The sequence below is a fragment of the Anguilla rostrata genome, chromosome 11, assembly GCF_018555375.3.
Source record: "Anguilla rostrata isolate EN2019 chromosome 11, ASM1855537v3, whole genome shotgun sequence".
In the NCBI taxonomy this organism is placed as follows: Eukaryota; Metazoa; Chordata; class Actinopteri; order Anguilliformes; family Anguillidae; genus Anguilla; species Anguilla rostrata.
Genome location: NC_057943.1, coordinates 15,672,700 through 15,691,038, shown reverse-complemented (window position 1 = coordinate 15,691,038; position 18,339 = coordinate 15,672,700). Strand labels below are relative to the sequence as shown.

The 18,339-nt window shown below is 44.0% G+C and overlaps 1 protein-coding gene and 1 long non-coding RNA gene across 5 annotated transcripts in view; both read right to left on the bottom strand.

The window, feature by feature from the left end:
• Window positions 1–18,339, bottom strand: part of cacna2d2a (calcium channel, voltage-dependent, alpha 2/delta subunit 2a) — a 235,593-nt gene that overhangs the window by 154,056 nt on the left and 63,198 nt on the right. The gene's annotated exons all lie outside the window — the stretch shown is intronic.
• On the bottom strand, window positions 15,016–18,260 carry LOC135234077 (uncharacterized). Its single transcript, XR_010324017.1, has 2 exons — window positions 17,919–18,260; window positions 15,016–17,196 (listed from the first exon to the last, which is right to left on the bottom strand). It is a non-coding gene; the product is annotated as an uncharacterized LOC135234077 (long non-coding RNA).

Genomic DNA, 18,339 nt, shown 5'->3' with positions numbered 1-18,339 from the left:
GCTCCATAAACAAAGCCATTATGATGGATCTGCCCGGCGATGGATAAGGACAGGACTCGGCCACAGAGTGACAGTGAGAGAATGCCGTTTAAACAGGCAGCCTTCACGGCGCTCACGGAGCGTGCTCCTTCACTCCCCCGCCCCGCGCTGTCACCCACGGCCCCGTTCCTCAGCCAGCCATCCATTCACCCAAAAGCCCGTCTGAGTGAGCGCGCACTCCCGGATTCTATTTGCGTCTCGTTACTGCCCTGAGGGGGAGATCAGATAGGAGATCAGCGCATTCCCCATACACGGATTACATTTGCCTAACCTGATTGGATTCTAATCAGGGTTTGAATCACACCAGGGGAGGATTTAACATGGATTTCTTTAGTTTGTCCCCCAAAAGATTCCGACCGTGGTGAGGAACGGATTCCAGCTTTGCTGGATCCATGTCCATTGCTTTGTGCGAATGTGGATCTTACGAACTGCGCAATGCAGCTGTGGGTCCGTAGGTGATTGTAATGAGCGTGTGCGCTGTTCTCTCTCATTAACGCTGTATCCGGGCCCCAGTGAGCTCCTTGGGCTGGCTGTTTAGGTCCAGGTGCTGCTCCCTCCCTCCCCTCCTCCACACATACACTCTGAGGCTCCTACCTGGGGCCTTGCTACGGTGCCCTGCCAAAAATGGGCAACCTGCACTGGGGGTCTGCCACATCTTACCCCACCTACATCTTAGGGGTGACTAAACTGCTTTACAGAGAGAGATAAATTACTAGGAAAAGACAGACATCAAACAAGCACCTTCTCGTTTTTTGAAGAGATCTTTCAGAGAGATTATACACTGTAAAACAAACGGTTCCGTTTACTAAAAGTTTTTAAGGACACAGATTGCCTTGAACCATTTAAGTAGTTCAGCATAATCTGTTTAAGTATTCATTGGTCTTTAACTTTTAAAGTAACTATTAAACTCTTTTTTTATCCTTTTTTTATCTGAGCGATAATGACTTTTTAAGTTGAGACTGTCTAATTAATTTAGCAAAACTGCATTTACAGTGCACAGAGTAACAAATAGCAGCTGGCAAACTACTTAAGTGTCACTGTAAAGTCGGTCAGGCCTGAGCGAGCATCAGTGTCAGTGTGCGCACACGCACACACACGTGCATACATACACACACGCACGCACACACACACACACATGCATGCAGACTCACACGCAGGCATGCACAAGCACACACACACACACACGAATGCATGCATGCACAAACGAACGCATGCACGCACACGCACACACGCACGCACGCACGCACGCACGCACGCAGACAGCTGTTCCAATGATACTGCTAAAGGCACACAAGGGCATAATGTGAACATTATACATAAATACAAAACACATATGTTCGTGCAAACACACAAACAAAACAAACACTTAAAAATTATTATTATTATTATCCATACTATAATACTTTATAGCAACGCTCCTGCTTCCCGCTTATTTGAAAAAAAAAAAAAATTAAAGAATTGGTCATAAAAAAGCATAATCACATACACTCACACACATACACAGAGACACATACTGTATGTATTACCACACAGAGCAGGAGAAGGAGAAAACGGCTTTTGAATATTTTTTCTTATCAGATCACAGCACAGATATCTGTGCTAGCAAGAATCCCATGCAGATGTTTTTAATTAAAGTACTGATGGTTTTACATCCAATACAATTAAAACATATCCCACACTATCATGGTGCCATATGGCATCCGATTGCCTGTGAGTATATTTTCCCCTTTCTCCTCCTCGTTTCGAGGCAGACACGTCGCTCTTTCTGCGCGTTCGTGGCAATTCCAGGAATCAGTAGTTATTTCATTGTTTTTGCCGAGCAGAAAAGAAGCACTTCAAATTTCCTATTAGATTGCGAAGTGAAATGTTCTCAAAAGCATGCTTCATACAAAATGATCTTTTTCAATTGTACCCTCTAGGAGAGAAGACAACAGGCAGACAAAAACAGCACCACTCTCAAAAGCTCTGAGCTTCGGCATTTAAGTAAAGTGATTCCAATATTGAAGTGTTTTTTTTTTTCCTCCCTTGCTGCAGATGCACAATAGCACATTGGAGGCCATGAATGTATGTTTTATGCATCGATCTGAGATAGATGCATAAAAGGTTGCACAAAGTAGCAATTTACATTCATTTCCAAAGCCTTGTTTAAATTTGTATACCAGTTGAATAGGTGCAGCAGATGCCATGCAAACAATCTGCTGGCATCTCAGGAATTTTTTTCTTCTCCTTGGAGAATAGCTAAAACAATGAGACAGACAGCGAACAGACTCGCTTCCTGCCTTACATTCTCGCTGTCACTAGCAGTCCATTTAGCAAAGAATTATGCACATCAGGGTGCATAAAATAACTGCATTTCAGGAGTCACTCATAAAAATGGAACACCTGGAATTCAGCTCTTGCCGAGTGCTTCCCGAAGCAGCGCTCTCGTGGAAATGTATCGATCAATCGCTGATCTGAAGGTCAATTACTGTATGATCTGGGGCAGAAGGAAAGCTTGACAAAATATTACCAAATGAATAAATTCAGAAATGTTTCTATTTCCTCCTGAAAACCAGTAATAAAAAGCCTATTGTTCAACATCAGGAATATGGAAGACCTTTCCCAGGGTCATACATTATTTAGATTTATGTTGTGAATGCACAATTAGGCCCATTGGACAGGAGGCCAATCCATTGCAGGGTCATTACAGTACCACCATTCATTATTCTGATTCTGAACAATGTGGGCCAGGCAAAGATTTTTCACTTTTTTTATGCCTTGGCTGGGTAACCCACCCCTTCCTGGTGTCAAGGCGAACACTTGCCACCACTCAAACACCAGTTCATAGTGTCAGGGCATAGTCAGGGTGTTCTACTGTAAGACCAGGGCGACATGCCCCATTGGTGGAGATGTTAAACAGAACTTATATAAGCACACACACATAGGCCTGTGTGAGCGCAGTGTGATCCCGCCCTTGCTGTAGGTTCGAACAGATGGTCGCTAATGGTGGTTCAAAGATCTCTAGGACACAGGCTTTTGAGGGAGGGTGGGGGAAGGAGGGGGCTTTAAGAGGACATTAATGGGGGGCACCTGTGCTGGTGGAAGGCATAAGGACAAGGTGACATAATCTCAGACACACAGCAAGGCCACTGTCACAAAAAACTCACGTCACAGACATACCGTATCAGCAACTATCCATAGCATCAGAGGCATTAAAATACCCACAGCCCCACTAAAGGGGGAGGGGGTGTACTTATGAAGAAAAGAATGACATTGAGCCGATCCTTTCTGGAATAATTTATCTTTGATTTGAAGAAGGGAAGTAGAGTTTTATATTTTTCAAATAGAAAGGCTGTTCTTTAAAAAGCTGTTCGCCCTACTGGTATACTAATTACTTGACCCCATTAGTGTTTAATTTGGGCTGAGAGAGAGACTGGTTTATTAGCTGAAAGGGCTGCTTTCCTCTGGCAAGGCTGGGGACATCACGTGGGCTGCTCCAGTGCCCTGGCCCATCAGAAAGGATTTCAGCTCCAGACACAGTGAGGTCAGCCTAACGAGTGGAGCAGGGCGTGCCCTGTCTCTGCCCAGACCCCCAGCACTAGCACAGGCGTGTCCGGGGTCAGCTGTTTCACTAGAAACCAGATGTAGCAACATGACCACAGAAGGATTCCCTGCTTTTTGTGGGCCTGCTTGATGGAAATTGTTTCCATCTTGTTTCTCATTTAATAGTCACACAGTAAATTCATATTTATATCACTGTAAGACCTTTATTACTACCTTTATCATTTAAAAATAACGTTACTGTAACTAGATGCTGGAGCATTTTGGAGAGCAATAGATTTTTCATAAAACATAAAAAACAGAAGACATAGGCTTATTGTGTCTGCTCTGAGAATTAACAAATGTATTTGAGATGCTGAAATCTATTCTTTTTCAAGGAGACTAGAAGACTGTTAGTAATGCTCTGCTGATGTGCCATATGTAAAACTAGCCCATTAAAGAGAAACAACTCCATGCACATTAACCACTTAATAGTGATTGGGTCTAAAGAGACGTTAGTTACAATCAAGCCGTTACCCTCACCCCCCTCCCCCCCCTCCCTGAACGGATGTTCATTAGGTAATCAATGTAATAATTTACCCATTAAGTATTCCACATAAGTGCCTTACCCCAGCACTGACTGAGAGGAGCCGAGTGTATTCATGTTTTAAAAGGAGTGAAGGAAACAGGTCGGCCCAGGGTTCTCTCTCTGCCGGGGCTCATTCGTCTAACGAATGCGCGTCGTCGCCGAGGAGCGCGGTGCCGGCGCGGCCTCCGAGAGCGACCGTGATTAACGGCCGGCTCCCCTCTAACCCCGCCGCGGAGGACCTGGGGACAGCGCGCGGCACGTTTCCTCCTTCTGTCGGCAGGAAGACCCGCGATCCGTCTGCCGCCGCCGCCGCCGCCGTCGTAGGTAATTCCGCGCCGGCCATCTGGCTACCGGCTCTTTTTAGACGGGGCGAATGGGGCGGGAGCGTCTCGCGGCGGAGCGGAATAATTATCCCGATCGCGGCTCTGACGCCCGGCCTGTCAGAATAACAGCAGCTTGGCATCTGTCAGCAATGGGGGAGCTGCGTCCCCCCCTCCGCCCCCCTTCCCTTCCCATGGCCCCCAGGACTCCACGGTCCCTCCGCCGCCTCCACCGTCGAGCGAGAAAAAAGGGCCTGCCACAGCCGGGCCTCGCCTCCCCGCGCGCTCCTGCGCGCCTAAAAACAACGTTCTGACGCTCCGCGGGCAGCAAGCTGTTCTGCGCGAGCGGGAGGAATCTGTCTCCCGCTGGCTGTTTGTTTGCGCTGTCTGAGATTTGGAAAGCTGGAAGAGTGTGAGACAGAAAGACAGACAGAGAGAGAGAGAGAGAGAGAGAGAGAGAGAGAAAGAGAGAGAGTGATGGGGAGAGAAAAATGAAAAGGGGGGACGGGGAGATTTCAGGTGCTGCGGCTGGCTCACGTGGAGCTGAAACACAACGTCCTCACTGGGCACGTGCAGGACTTTGAGGCCAGATACTGAGGCACTGAATAGACAGGCAGAAAGAAAAGGGAGTGGCTTCCTGAAGCCCCTCCCCTATCAACAATTACAAATGGCCTCCACACTATCTGCCCCCTGCACCACAGCTCAGCATCATAGTCACTGAATGCTGCTCACGTCAGCTGATCATGTGCCATTACATCTCACTACATAAAATTACTGTGAAGTCCTCTGCAGGTTTAAATCCCCCTTGGAACAAACTCCACATGAAATAGCGAAAGATAGAGAGATAGCGGTGATAGTAAGGGAAAGAATAGCCGGTTCGAAAACACAGACATTGATAAATGGAGTCCTCTCTGCCTGGAATCTGCTTTCCAACCTGTCGTACAGTTCCTTTCCTTCTGTCAGCCTCATTTTTAACTGAAAAACAACTGTAGATGTGATAGAAAGGGTTACTAAAGGAGGGGTAAAAGGGTGGCTGTGTACCAGGGCAAGAGTGATGCTGGGGGGGGGGGCAGAGTACAGTCCCTGCCCCCCTCACAGCCCTGGCCTGCTTGGCTCCTGAAGCTCACGGCTCCCCGGGTCCCAGCAGAGCACTTATCTCCAGCAGACAACGAGTGGGCTGCACTGCGCTGGGATTCCTCCCGCTTCTCTCCCAGAGCCACCCAGAGCCACCAACACCCCCCCCCCCACCCTTTGGTATCTTGCCTAGTGATAATGTTCATAGTTTTATGCTTCAAACGCACGTTCATTCATACTACCGTACCTGAACATCCTCTATAACTAAAGTATTGTCCAAAAAGTAAAAAAGCTAAACTACATGCTATGACATCTGTAACTACAAATTTAAGACCAAATTTAACAAGATCCAAGTGCTAAAATACAGGTAATGCTGTATATACTAGCTGAAAGCTAGTATAAACAGCACATTTTAAGGTGACATCAGTCAGTTTTATATTTGTTTCAGTGTACAGATCTTAAATGAAACAAGAGCTAAACTAATTTTCTTCAGGCTTCATGGTTGAGTGTGTGAGGCAGTCTAACACATGGGAGATGTTATCTCAGCTGGTAACCTCCACAGGCACAGTGTATGCACAGAACTAGGAAATCCATGGAAATATAAAAATGGCATGACTTGCTTGAGCCCTGCAGCTAGGTGCCATTGCTTCAGCTCAAACAGGGAGAGACAGTCACAACCTCAGCAGCACACTGAACTGGGATCAGTCATCTGTCCATTAAATCCAAAAGCCAGAGGTCTCCTCATCTGACATCCTTACTGCTGATGAGATTCTCATTTCTCTGAAGCGGATCCATCATTTTGGCTGAGCGTGACAGTGACAGTGTTTGCTTTCAAACATTAATGGAAAACACTAAGTGAGAGAACCCTCCCTGTGCCACATTTGCATTATTTATTGCTTCACAATTGTTTCCCCGCATGCACCTTCCATCTTACAAGTACCTTATTAAAAACAAACAACAGCAGTGCCCCTCCTTTATTCCAGGTGCTCTCGCTGCAGAATGTGAGCCTTTCTGTGGTAAAGCAGAGATGCTGTAAATGGTCTAATGGTGTGTTCACACCAAACGCGAAGCAAATTTTCGCCTTGCGTTACTCGCGCGAGTTTGACCGCAGGGTCATTTGTGATCATTCGCGCTCCGCGAATATTCACGTCATGTAAATGGCAACAACGTTTCTTCCCGCCATTTTATTCCGTTATCAACCATAACCGAAGTAACCACCATTGCTGCCTTGTACCTATTGTGGAAGTCCTTGATACGTCGGAAAACCAAACGCCATCATGTCTGGGTTCAAGCATGTATGGTGGTGTCATACAGCTCCGGTTGACTGCAGACAGCAACGATAATTGTTTCCTCCATTTTGTGATTCAACTTCAGGATGTCAGTGACGTCAGGAGAATAACGCTGATAGGCTTTCGCGACACATCATCAAGCGAAATATTCGCTCAAGTTCAAAATTTTCAACTTGCGCGGACGCGTGTTCGCGTCGCCCTATTCGCGTCTTTGCATTGACTTTGTATGTAATCGCCCTGCGCGAAAAATTCAATTCGCGTTTGGCGTGAACACACCATTAGAATTGAGATCACTGACCTGGGCTCCACTGAGCCAACCTGCAGTTGGTGAGGGCCACAGAAATGTGTAGCCTAGATCAACACCCAGTCTACGGCCCAGGGGCTGATATTAGAGTACCAAGCCCTTTTTTAGGCTCATAAAATTAATTAAAAAGTGATGTAAATGGGGAAAATTTATTTCAATACATAAGAAAACGCTATACAACTCATTGTGTTTTTTTTAAATATGTGATAGCGCACTAAGTGGCTGACAGCACTGTTGTGTTCACAAACATAATTGACTGTACAAAGTCATTCTGTAATCACATGCAGTCTTCAGTAATGAGGAATTTGAGAAAACAGTTTTAATTTTAAAGTACATAGCGTCCTATTGTTATGTGGAAATGTTCATATTTTGGGCTGCAAGTTATTGCTGAGATTCTGGTTTGGCCACCTAAGTTCAAAACTTTTAGAATGCCAGTTGTGGATTCTACACTTCAGCAGAACATCATTTTAAAGATTGGCCTGAATATGGACCTTTGCTACATCATTCAGAAAAAAGTCACACAGGAATGTGCTCTGGGCAGCTTTGCATCACCTCAATCGTTCAGAGACGCGATGTAGATTCTGTCAGAGACTGACAGGACAACACACCGAACTACCTGAGATGAAGACCCCTTAACCTGCTGTACGACATGTGACAGCAGAAATGCCTGGCCACCTTCACAGTCATTGCTCCGGAAGACATAAATGCAAATTGCAAATCCACCCCCCCCCGCCCAAAAGAAGGAGGCAAGACACGTACAGCCACCCTTGCCCCGCCCACCTGCCACCCCCAGCAGGCACGTACGCAAACAGCCCCGAAATGCTGTTTCATCAGTGTCGCCGGGAACATGATTTGGATGGCAGACAAGAAGGAGAAATGATTACACCAGTTAAGTTTTATTCATGTTGTCAAGCACAGTTCTGCAGCCGAAGCACAATGCCCAGCCAAGCCCCCGTCTTGTGTCAGACATCACAATTATTATGACTGAGGAGTCGGAAAAGATCTTCATCAACAACAACCCCCCACCCCATCTCCCCCGCACCTACGTGCCTGCTCCTACCCCTCCCTAACCTCATGGCCTCTTTGTGTTTGGAGAACAGACGTTGAATTTTCTCATACAGAAATGGTTAGGTCCACTCTTGAGCAGTGGCTCGCTGCCCCAACCAAACAGCTACCTAAAGCGTTGTATTTTTTTCAGGACTGTCAACCCATATCCTCCTGAACTCAATCACGTTCCTTCCAACTTGCAAAATAAAATAAAAAACACAGCTTATCTTACTGCTACATTCATTATCTCCACATGCCAAATGAACACTCAGCCCATAACTTTTTGAAGGATGCTGATGCTTTGCAATTAGGTGAAAAATGAAAATGAAATGGGGCTGAATTTGCATGACCTGGCACAGAGTGTACAGGGACGAGGCACTTAAGGGAAGGATTGCCAGGTTATGGAAAGTACACCACACGTGGGGGCCCACATAATACTCTCTGTTCATGCGCTTACAGTACCTCCCTGCTTCGGCCTACAGCAAGCTCAGAAACCCATGCGGAGGGGCTGTCTGCCATGCGGATGTTAAAAGTACATGGTGTTCAGTTCAATCAAGCTCGCACATATTAGGGACAGTGATCACCTCTGCAGGTGGGTTGTGAAGATTCCCTGCCATCAAGCCCCAAATTACCCATCTTTCTCTCTCTATGTCTTTCTCTCTACCCTTCCCTAAGCCTCATCCTACTTCCCCCTTTTTTACTCTCTCTTTCATCCGATCAGCTCTTCCATCTCCACAGCATTTCCATAGCCTGGGGACTTCACAATGAAACCACACTCCAGTTCCCAGCAGATTGGTCATTGCCTTGTTGGAGCCTCCTACTGTGCAGCAGCAGAAAAAAGGACAGTTTGTTTAAGACTGAATTCATTAATGTTTGCCATGTCTGCTGTTGGCACTCATTAAAATCCAGAGCTAACAGAGTGCGAGAAAGTGCCGCATGTTCGGGATTACACAACAAGTCATACTGAGCAAATTTGATAATTTATTCCGAATCCCACAAGAGCAGGCCAAAACCCAAGAAAGAGTGCACTTGTGTGAAAGAAAACAAAATAAATGAAAATATCTAATGGCACTTTCTTTTAATTCTGATTCATTTTTGTGGTCTCTTACACAACAATGTGTCTCATAGATTAGGATGTGAAAAATGTTCTGAAGGGGACAGAGGTGATGCCAGGATAGAGTTGGATTACAGAGTTACAAGCTGTTTTTATATACTAGATTTGTTGTTATTTGTAAATCACCGATACACTACAATGCAATTCAACATGCAACTTAAGTTTAGGGTCATCAAAGTTCAGAGCCAGGGAGGATTGTCTTTGTGCAATTAAAGGCCCATGTTTAATTATTTTTTTCTTTTTTGCAAGATAAACTGCCAGTGAAACGATGACAGACTTTAATTAAGCAGCTGTGAGAATACCCAGTCAATGACAGGATGTTTGAGACCAGTCCCAGGCAAGCAAACACAGTATCCACAGAAAATACTACAAGTATCTTACTGCAAGCATCTCAGCAATCTACAATCTCCCAAATCGGCAGTGGGGTTCGTACATAAACATGGCTGCGGTTTGCCATTCCTAGGGTGGGAATTGGACTCGCTGAACCTCACGTTGGATTCCAAATGTATTATTATTATTGAAAAAAAATAATTTAATAAAAATTTCGATTTTAATTTCTTCAGAGGACATGGTTATGAAACTGAAGGTCAAAAAATAAGATCAATTAAAAAAAATAGTGTGAGACTGAAACAACTCAGGTTAGGTTTTTGTTCTGTTTCTGTTACCGAACAAGCAAGTTGAGAAAGTCTGCCCGGTCCTGAAATCAATAAGCTGCCACATTAGTAGAATCCAGCTTGCCTAAGCAGTGAGAAATATGTTGTTTCAATACACTCACAAGTGAATGGTAATCCCAAGTTTCAAAGAATCGGAGAGGTTTTGAAGTTTCAGAGTCAGAGGGTTGTCTGACTATACCCAAAAACCATTGCTACTCAGGAAAGCTGGTGTAGCTCCAACAAGTGATGTCACAATGCCCCCTCTTGTTTGGGACACACAAGCCAGAGGGCGCATTTTATAAAGTCAGGACAGCAGCTTCAGATAAATGCAGCAATGGCAGTCCACTCAGGCTCCATGGTACAGAAAGAATGACATTTTAATGGAATCTGCAGCTAATTATCTGTTAACTTTCTGAAGGCGGAAGTCTTGAACCCTGTCAATCCCCCTCAAAGCCGGGTAATGTGAAGAGGCACGGCAAATCAAATAGAGCCCACTATGAAAACTGCCCTGGGGTCTCCTTCTGCCAGCCCATTCACAAACCAAGGCAGCCAGGAACACCATGAAGATGGGCCCCCTACTGGCAAATAGACAGTATCTGTGTACACATCCTAAAAGTGTAGCATCACAATCCTGGTTCATGGAAAGCCATGAACCAGGATTGCAAAAAAAAAAAGTTTTTTCTTTCCAATCAAAAAATTAACTGCTTTATTTGACTTTTCAACTTTCCCAAACTTTTCATCCCCATTTGAGAATGGCAGAAGTTTACGCAGCCCAGAGGCCCTGCTAGGCTGTCCATCCAACATAAGGGTTAACAAGAGCCACTGTGTGCTGGTTAAACTTAGATAAGCACTTTGAGTTGGGTGACGACTTCAGCTATAGTGCTCCCCTGGGCTACTGCTACCAGAAGCAGTTAGTAAGAAAATATATTTCAACATAAACCTTACCGCCCAGCATCATAGGAGGAGAACTGCAGATAAATTAAATGCTAATTCTCTGATCACGATCAAGAATTTGTTTCTGTCCAAAGGCTTTCTTTGGCTTCAGTGAATGTACAACCGACCTGGCAATAGCTGGTTGTCATGACTTGCCTAAACCATTTGTTATTGAGTACATAAAATGTCAGCCATTGTCTTTTCATTTAGAAATACAACTGCAATGATTAAAGATAACTGGCTGATTGTACTTATTAATTAAATTATTAAAACACAACCCTTAAAAAATGTTATTTTCTTTTCAATTTCAAAAGAAATTCAGCATCACAGACTGTGTTAATGTCCTATAAATTTAGATTTTAAATAGCTCGGACTGAAACCTTTTTATAAACAAAATGACATCCCTGTGAGTGACAAATTCAGGGGGCATGCCTGAAGCCTCTGAAATCTTGCTGACGCTAATGTTCAGCAGTACAAATACGATGTCAGTCAGTGCAAGCAAACGAGCAACCTGTTCCTGTAGAGCCACTGGCACCCCCCAAAAAAAATGACTCCTTTCCTCCCTACAACTCCAAGTGTGGCTGGATTTTTTTATCCTCAGAGATATAACACTGGTAATGGAGCAATAACAACCAGATGGACTAACAGTTGTTCCCGAGGGGGGGGGGGGGCAGGACATAAAACCCAGAACACAACTCTCTCGATATCCCTGTCGTCATCCAGTCCCACATGAAAATTGCACGAAAACCTTTCCATAAATGACCAGTCATGAGAATGCTGCCCATCTGGGAACAAACTGGAGGAAAGCACATTGTGCATAATCACGTTCCCAGGAGATAGAGTTGAGGTCCGTTTGTCCTCTGTACCTAATTAAATGTCAGCCACTGTCTTTCCATTGAGATGGCACCAAATCTCACAGTCACACTACGCATCCAATCATATATACTCAGTAAAACATAGAAAATCCCAGACATTAAACACTGGACTTCAGAAGGGAAACATAAAGATATCAGAATTTCTAAAAATGATCTTGCCAAGCAAATCCAAATAGATTCCAACTGCGTACAAACACCATATAACAGAAAACTATTGTCCACATGTCAGGCCTCTTCTTATTTTCATTCAGGATTCCAGATGGTAGCTTCAAGATTTGACCCTTCTGGCTTTCATTTGACAAATTATCCCACAACACGAATATCAACAGATATCCTGGTGACTGACAGACTATTGCAGTCTTTTGCAGTGGTTCAAACCAGTGCATCCTGGCAGCTTTCTGTTTATGCGACACAACATTGCTGGATTTCTGGTTCGATCCCCGCCCTGGGCGTGACGAAGTGTCCCTGAGCAAGACACCTAACCCTTAACTGCTCTGGTGAATGAGAGGCATCAATTGTAAAGCGCTTTGGATAAAAGCGCTATATAAATGCAGTCCATTTACCATTTACCAACATGCTTCACAGTCAGGCCCAGTCTTCAGCAGCATCAAGCACACAACATTGTGAAAAGGTGCCACTAGCACTATTAAGCTCTCTGTGGACACACACATGCAAACACAAACGTACACACACACAAACACAAAGGAAAATCACATGCATCGCACAAAGAGGCACAGGGGGGTTAGCTGAATAGACTCATTTTAATCTACAAGCCCAGAGGTAAAATGCTGCTCATGTTCACAACTAACTACACAATTCCATGTCTTGCCTGCCTGGTAGACATCAGTGCAGGTCACAGACAGAAGCTAGGCATCAATACTGATCACAGACTGTGGTGTACTACAGATCACAGATGCGGAATAGAAATTGCAGATTACTGACAAGGGAAAGACATTGACGCAGATTGCAAACTGGGTATTGGAATTGGTCACATATCCAAGCAGGACATGGAGAAGATTTCAAATGCTAGGTTGACACTGGTGTACTGTAGATCACAGACACCAGGTAGCCCTCTGTGTTCATTTGAGACAGACATCTGTGTGGATCACAGAGTGCACTGTGCAGAAGACTGTATGCCTTCTCCATGTGGAAAGTGGCCTGAGAAGGTCAGTAAATCTCTCCATCGGTCTGCATTAAACCTGCACCTACAATTTTCACAATTTCTTGGCACAAAGTCAGTTGTTACTCCACAGGTATGAAAGTTCTCTGTCGCTGAGCTCTTTTGAGGCCAGATGATACCAAAGAAGTCCAGAAGGTTTAAACCAGCATGGAAGAACTCCTGAAAATGCACTATAACCGTGAGCTTAACAAACATAATATATACACAGACATGTATTGTTATTATTATTACATTGTATTTGTCAGATGCTCTGTATTTGATGGCAGTCCTTTATGTACTCAGATCTTAGTGAACTTCCATTTGAATCTGTGAGGATACATTAACTCTGCAGGCAGCGAGAGCCAGTGAAACCCCACTTCTGGTCAAGATACAGAGATAGTAGTGAAAACTTTAAAGAAGTAAATAACCTCAATAAGTTTTTTATTTTTATTTTTTACTACTGCTTCACTCCCAAAAACCCGAACATCCAATATATAGTGCAGGAAAACATTGTTTACAGTCATGCTAACACAATTTGATCTTTAACAATATTTCAAATTGAGTTTCGGAGTTTTGATGGTATCTTTTGGAGTGAATCTGACTGATAAACGTGTGTTCCCTGGGATTATTATTTTTTCTCCATTCAAAGAAAATCTTTGGCTGCTCTTTAAGAGACACATTGATGTTGGATTGCAGATGACTTATTGAATTTTTGGTATCTTTATGCTTTGACTCTGGGTCTTTATCTGGCAGCTGTGAAACGAAGCGACAGGGAAGAAAGCACACCATCAGACTCGGTATTCTGCATTGTCAAAGTTGCGCGCATGCACAGACACACAGTCCCACAAGAACGCACACACGTACACATACATGCTTCATTGCCCACATATATATGTCACACATGTATACACACAAACATACGCACATATATACACATTTTTCTGCTCCTAACAGTTGTGTGACTCTGTGGCAGACTATTGTGAGAACAGACATTCTCCCCTAAGGGCTCAGAGCCACTTACATTGGGTAAGAGAGGTCACAGGAAGGTATGATATACATACTCGGATTACCCAGAAAAAAGCTTATGTATCTGAGTATTTATCTGAGTAGTTCCTGAAGTCTTCTTTAAAACGCAGTTGTATTTTTGCTCTGGCTGTGCATAGTCCCAGTATTCGCTGCCTTTGCTATCACTGCCTCTGTAATGGCAGAAATACAGTCATGGATTATTAACAATGGGGTGTTCAAAATTAATCTTCAATGAATCAACATGAAAAACTGCAGCAGTAAAGCTATACATAAACTCAGTAACTCTCCCATATTTTTATATTAGACAACGGCAGAGCGTAGAGTAGCTTCTGTCCCACATACCCGATTCTGGGGCAGTAAAACATCACCACGCACGCTGGAGATACGATACTAGATAGAGATCTACATTTTACTGGCTTGATTATTACAGACTTTAGTATTCTAGATATTACATTACAAGTCCTTCATTATTATGCTCATGAATTCATACATACAGTCAATCTGTTTAAAATAAAACAAACAAAACCGAAACTGTAAACTATCCATCTTCTCAGCATTCATAAACACTGCACTCAGAAGCAATTGAAGACTTTGACCCTGACTGGGAGATGCTGAGTTGAGGAACTAAAAGAAAGGCTGGGTTTAAACCAAGGACTGGCTTATTTACAAAATGACAAAATGACTGTTGGTAAAATAACTCAAGTAACCAAAAGCAGAGCTAAGTACCAAAATATTATCAAAAATGTGTTGTTTTAACCTCTTTTTAATAATTGTACTTCAGCTTAGCTATTGAACACACTAACAAAAACAGTACATTTATTCCTGCTCTTGAAAATAAAGGTGAAGTGTGGCAATCCATTCAGTATTTAAATATCCATTCTCAGACTAAAGAAAATTGCTATCGTGTTACAATGCAGACCTCAGCTTACATCTTGTGCGATTCAAAAATGTAAATTCCAAACTGGGAGGCCTTACACAGGTTTACACATGACCCATATACACTACATGGCCAAAAGCATGTGGACACCTGACATCCAACATTAATATGGAGTTGGTCCACCCTTTGTTGCTATAAAAAATCCCTACTCTTTTGCCAAGGCTTTATACTAGCCACAAGTATATATATATTGCACATTCAGCCAAAAGAGCATTAGTGAGATCAGGTACTGATAGGGAAATTAGGCCTGGCTTGTAGTTGGCTTTCAAATTGATCCCAAAGGTGTTGGATGGGGTTGAGGTTTGGGTTTGGTGCAGGTCAGTCAAGTTCTTCCACACCGTTCTCGAAAAGACAATTGCTATATGGACCTTGCTGTGTGTACAGGGGCACTGTCATGCTGAAACAGGAAAGGGTCTACCCCAAACCATTGGGGAAGCACAGAACTGTCTAGGTGTGATTGTATGATGTAGCATTAAGTTTAGCCTCCACCAGAACTAAGGGGCCTAGCCCAAACCATGAAAAACACCCCCAGACCAAGGGGTGTCCAGATCCTTTTAGTGTCATATAGTGCACGTTCTGTAGATATAGGCTATTTTTATCCATTAAAAAAAAAAAGATTTAGGTTGCAGAATCCTCAGATATGGGTTCGGATATGAAGTCCTCAGAGTAAAATCATTGTAAAGATTTAAAAACTATTCATACTACTCCCTTTGGAGCATAAATTCTGATAATGAAACTTCTAGTAAATCCAGAGGAGATCTAAACCTGAAAATCTTTATGGATCAAAGCATAAAGTCCCTTCCCAATCAAATGCTTTTTACATACAGTACGGTGCTGTAAATACACACTGTCACAACCATATCTCCTGTTGCCATCCTGTCCTACTTCTGCCTAAGCTTATTCTCCTTTCAGTCTGTCCCTTTTGGTCTCCTGTGCTGTGTTGAGCTGGCGGGGAATTAGACTCTGTTCTGCTGAAACTCATGGCTACTTGTCTCTTTCAAACACCCGTAAACACAAAACCTGTGCATTTGCCACAACACTAGCCGAGCCACCATCCTTCTGTGTGTGCGTATGAGTGTGCATGCGTGTGAGCTAGTTTTTGCGCCCTCAAACCTTTACTTCTTCAGAAAAAAAATCAGGCATGACTACATTAAATAATGCACGCTCTGCGAGACACAAATAAATGTATCAAATCTACAGCATGTAGCTCTGGGAGCTTTTCAGAGTTCATATACATTCCCCTTTTCCCATTATTTATATGGAAAATTTCTGAATCGTGCAGTGGTAGAGCAAGAACAGATCCACGGCTCCTGACAGCTCCTGGTTATGACAGGTTGGCACTTCTCCATCCCGCTGTCCTCCCTCATTTTAAATGTATGAATTTCATTATTTCATTTCCTTTGCTAATTTTCAGAAGTGAAACCAGGTGCCTCAGGGGGACATCCCTGCATTTTAACATTTTTGTTATTTTTTTCATTTTGGCTCATTTTGATTATTCTTGGCAAATACATAATTGTGGTGTAAATGGGATGTGAGGAAACTGGGTTTTTTGATAATAGGGGGTGGAGGCACAGGGGAGCAATGGGGGGTTAGTTGTCATCGAGTGTTTGTTGTCCTCAGTGCTCCCCCAGTGAAGGCCCAGTCCTTTTTCAACCCAAACATGGCGCATCCGCAGAAATACAGCCAGCAGTCTACGCCTGCAGGGGATGCCCAGAATAGCTGGCCCTGTCACTTTAAGGGTATCTGCTCGCATGCAGACATGGCTAGGCTGTGGGAAGGGAATAGAGGGACATCCAGGGAGGGGCGCAGCCTCTGAATCCCCAAAATTTCCTCTCAGTGCTCCAGTGCCAAAAGACTTCTCCCAGCTTTCAAGCCCCACATATCTCCATTTCTCTCTCTCTCTCTCTCTCTCTCTCTCTCTCTCTCTCTCTCTCTCAGGCCCTTTGGTGTGCTGTTCAGGAGCTGCTGGCCCTTCAGGTACAGCTCTCTGGTCCTCAGAAAGGGTACCAGCACGTTTGAAAGAGGAGATTGATTAGTGTCGCATTCTCATCGGGGGCACTCCATCCTCGGCGCTAATGAGTGACTGGAGCGGGTGAGACGCAGCAGGCGGGAGCTGCATGCCCGCCCGCCCGCACCCGAAAAAGCGCAACACAATCCTATCTCCCTCAGTCCAGCACGTCGCCCCAAACAGCCCCCTCCCCACGGGATTCTGGGTATATGCCCTGTCTTAAGGTACAGCTATGTGCAGGGCGGGCATCAGGCTCTGGTAATGGGGGACAATGCGGTAAGCAGTGACTGATGCCCCTGACTGCTGACCTCTTTAGAAAAAAGGGGGAGAGAAAACACACAACACCCGTTGCCGGTCACATTATCCAAACACATTCTAATTACATCTTGCCACAACAATAAAGACTGTCATCAATCAAGGCAAACACAAATAGGACTGGCATCAGAGGACGGCTCCCCACGTTAGGCCAGTGAAATGGAGCATGGAGAGAGGCAGAGGGGGTACTGTGGTCCACAGTGAGGCCCAGCGACTGCTCAGTGTTCACAGGGTTCAGTGGTTGAATGTGTTCAGCAGTTCAGTGTGCACACTGTGTAAAATGGCTTGGTGTTGATTTTTTTTTGTTTTGTTTTTTTACATTCATTAGCTTTTACATACATAGCATTGCCTTTAAAATCTCAGCAGCTGATACATGAGTTCAGTATCTCAGAGCTTTCAGTAGGTGCTAATTCGTTCATGAGCTTGGCATACTATGTTGCTTTTGATGCGTATGTTCAGAATTAAGTGATTAAAGAAGCTTGATACCTACACCACCATTGTACCTCTCTATAATTCTATAAGTGTGTTCAGTAGCTCAATGTGTCTTTTAGTTTACACAACTTGATCATTCTAGTTCTGGAAAATTAACTAGAACAATGAACAAAAACATCAGTGCACTTAAACTGGGAATATACATCTGCAAATAATTCACAGCTAATCACTGAAAGACAAGGAGTTTTTCTAGGATATAAATAAGCTCCAACTAAATACACTTACTTTAGCTTCCTCAGTTTCCCATTACTGTTGCCTTTTGTGGTAGTGTTGTCTTTACAAACTCCTTTGCCCATGGCTGCTCCTGGAGACTTACTATCCTGTAGGTTTTCATTTCAACCCTAATTTGGTACACCTGATTCTACTAATTAGCAGCTCAACAAGATCTCTAGCTCATGGCGTGTCAAAATGAATCCCAAGGGGGCCGCAGTGTCGGCTGGTTTTTGTGATTTCCTTTCAATCAACTGCCAATTAACACCTTGAGAACAAGGTGTGTGGATTACTTAGCCAATCAATGACTTCAATGAAATACTTATGCCAAGAACACCTCAAAAACCAGCAGAAACTGCGGACAATCTACAGGACAGTAGATCTCCAGGAACCTGTTTGGTTACTACTGCTTTAGACAAACTCAGATAGGGTAAGT